Here is a 3433-nt window from a genome sequence, read left to right as displayed (position 1 = left end):
TCACATGGAGAGAAAACATTCTCTCAGGCTTTCACAGAGAGCAAATTGGTCAAGCAATGGCTGTGACTCATCCACATGGCTGACACTCACAAAGGATCTACAAACTGAGGTATAGGGTTTCAGGTTAAATCCCAAGAAGATTTGACTGACCTTGTTAGATACAAAATTACCTTTCTTGTTATATAGGTCTTGCTTTATCTTGGTCTTAACCATCCAGCAGAAAAGTATGAAAATGAAGTATAAAAAGTAGGAGAAAGAAGGAACAGTGGGAAGTTTCGTGAGAGTTGAGTTTAACAGCCCACAAGAATATGGTTGATCCTGGTGCGCCCTCTCCGCACTTGGTTGGGGATTGAAAGGAGGAGCAGGAGGTACCTATGGACAAGGAGGTACCTTCCAGTACACTTTTCATGGTGATCCTCATGCCACCTTTGCAGCATTTTTTGGAGGCTCTAACCCCTTTGAAATTTTCTTTGGAAGATGGATGGGAGGTGGCAGAGATTCTGAAGAGATGGAAATAGACAGCGATCCTTTCAGTGCATTTGGATTCAGCATGAATGGATATCTGAGAGACAGGAATTCTGTGGGGCCTTCCAGTCTTAAACAAGACCCTCCAGTGATTCATGAACTTTGAGCCTCTCTGGAAGAGATATACAGTGGTTGCACAAAACGGGTGAAAATTTCTCAAAAAATATTAAACCCTGATGGAAGGAGTTTCAGATCTGAGGACAAAATTCTCACCATTGAGATTAAAAAGGGGTGGAAAGAAGGCATCAAAATTACTTTTCCAAGGGAGGGAGATGAAACACCGAATAGTATCCCTGCAGACATTGTTTTCATAATTAAAGACAAAGATCACCCAAAATTCAAAAGAGATGGATCAAATATAATTTATACTGCTAAAATTAGTTTATGGGAGGTAAGTTAGAAGAGCTTATGACTTTTTTTTAACAGTTTAAGGTTTAAGAATAAGTTCAGATTGCTTCAGCCCAGAGACCCCTAAATCATTCACTTTACCATTTTTTCTTTTTTAAATTTATGACTCTGGATCCAAACAGACTTCTTCAGCCGAGTGACTCAAGGAATTATCTGAATAATAGCTAACATTACCTGTGCTTACCACACAGCATGACTACACTCTAGAGGTGCCTGACGCCTTGGTTCACAAACTCGGTTCTGTCCACAACTCTTTTTGCAAACAACTGGATGAGAACCAAATCGGCTTCTCCACAAGGTCAGCGTTGAGCCTAACCAGTGAATTTGATTTGGTCCTCATCCAATTCAGTTTGTAACCAGGATTGTTGGGAGAACTGAGTTTGAGAACCAAGGTACCTCTGGACCACTACTTTTACACCTCTTTCATGGATAAATTATGTTTTGTAAGTTTAGTTACTTCTGTTACACACTTAAATGTCCATTTTAAATGCAAACTAGGCTACATTCTGTTGTTTTCCAGTTGTGGTTTATGAGATTGGTAAAAATTGGTATAAAAATTACTCTGAAATTATTAATTTGGAGTAATTATATTACAAAAACATTGAAATAATTGATATTAAATTATAAATTTATAGTAAAGCTAATAATATTAAGTTATTTACATTATTTCATGTTGGATTATAACCCATAAAATGTGATTGTGTGAAAAATAATTGATATTAAATTATAAATTTATAGTAAAGCTAATAATATTAAGTTATTTACATTATTTCATGTTGGATTATAACCCATAAAATGTGATTGTGTGAAAAAAAACATTAAAGCCACATTAATATGCTGAGCTGTAAAAAGCTCAAGTCAACAACTTTGGACATTGCCAGTCTTACGGAAAACCCACTACTATTATGTACTACTGAACTCTATTGGGAGATTCTGCTGAATTCAAGCACCTACAATATTTAAATGACAATAGAATGCCCTTCTCTGACAAAACTAACCAAAAAAAGGGGGATAGAAATGAATGATCCTTTTGTATCTGTATACTCAAAATAGTTAGGATAGATATACAGCTCCATTCTCTTAATTCAATGAAACAGAGGTTTGTTATAATAGTGTTTGAGATAGGATATCAAGTCTGCATCTTATACAATGAATAACCACTAAGACAATAGTATGCAATGCATTAATTACTGTAAATGTGCCAGTAATTGGTTGTGAAACTGTCTCATTGATATTTGTTTCTCAATAAAATTATTTAAAAAAAAGAAAAAGTGAAATGGTAAACTTTGCCACCATGTGGATATTGGTCTTTGGTGTTGACATTTCTATTGCATTTTTTTTCAGTGCCAAAATTTTAAAAAGTGGCACATTGTAAGAAGCTAAGGTGATGATAATAAAGTGAGGAAGATTTTCTTTTGTTCAGTGTATCTAAAGCATGGGAACTGAATGATATAAGAGAGAGCAGAGATGATGGAAAAATCAAAAGCTGAAGGAACACATATACTGAGCTGACTTAGGCTTGGAGAATATTGATTAGATTGCCTCAGGTGCAATCTCTGATTTAAACACATTAAATAAAAGAAACTGTCCCTACCTTCAGCATGAGTATGAGCAGAACTCTGACTAGATAACTAACCTACTTATTTAAGAAGATCTACTAGTAAGCCTTTTATAACTATCACCTGGTGAGAATTGCTGCCCTAGAGTTAAAGGTCCCAAGGTCCAATCTTAGGTTTGTTGAACAACCTTGTGCAGAGCATGCATGTCTCTAGCCATACCACCCTGAACAAACCTGATCTTGGTATACCATATAACTTCCCTTGTTTCAGTTTTCCTAACAGTTTACTTCCAATGCTTTCAAAAGACTCCATGAGACTACAGGCATGAGGTTCTAAGAATTTTTTTTTTTTGTGGAACTGGGGATTGAACTCAGACCCTTGTGCTTGCCAGGGAAGCACTTATTCTACTGAGCCATCTCCCCAGCCCCTCTAAGAATTTTTTTTAAAGTGATGTACACGTATAGAATTTCCATAAAAGAAAAATAAATGTTTATACTTTCTAATTATTGTGCACATAAGCATTAAGAACGAGGCTTCATGCCCATCGTCTGTTTTCTTTCTCACAGGACGTGTGTATGGAGGCATTGTCACCTTCCATTTCAAATGAAGCTCAGAGATTCATACTCACAGTCACTTTATGTAATGGGATCTGCTACATTGCCAGCTATCAGCAAGAGCTTTCTCATGTCCAAGAAGTTAAATTAATTATAAGATCACATGGCTGGTAAGTGGCTAGTGTGTACTCCAATTCAGATCACCTGACTTTGGGGACCTGTGCTCAACTAATTTCTTTTTGTAAAATCTGGAGAAATAGCTTTATTTTGACCGAGAGTTGGAAAATGCTAAGGGCCTGATATAGTATATTGATCTAAGGAGCAGAGATTAGCTTCTAAAAGGGCAGTCAGAGCTCATCAACCAGATGGACTCTGCACCCCAGCAGC

The 3433-nt window shown here is 36.6% G+C and overlaps 1 pseudogene; it reads left to right on the top strand.

Annotated features, from left to right (window-relative positions):
• Positions 1 to 352: 352 nt before the first annotated feature.
• On the top strand, positions 353 to 1509 carry LOC101578249 (annotated as a pseudogene).
• The last annotated feature ends 1924 nt before the right edge of the window (positions 1510 to 3433 follow it).

This window comes from Octodon degus, unplaced genomic scaffold (assembly GCF_000260255.1).
Source record: "Octodon degus isolate 3935 unplaced genomic scaffold, OctDeg1.0 scaffold00319, whole genome shotgun sequence".
Lineage (NCBI taxonomy): Eukaryota > Metazoa > Chordata > Mammalia > Rodentia > Octodontidae > Octodon > Octodon degus.
Note: the sequence above shows the minus strand (reverse complement) of the source record. Positions and strands in the feature narration are given on the sequence as shown.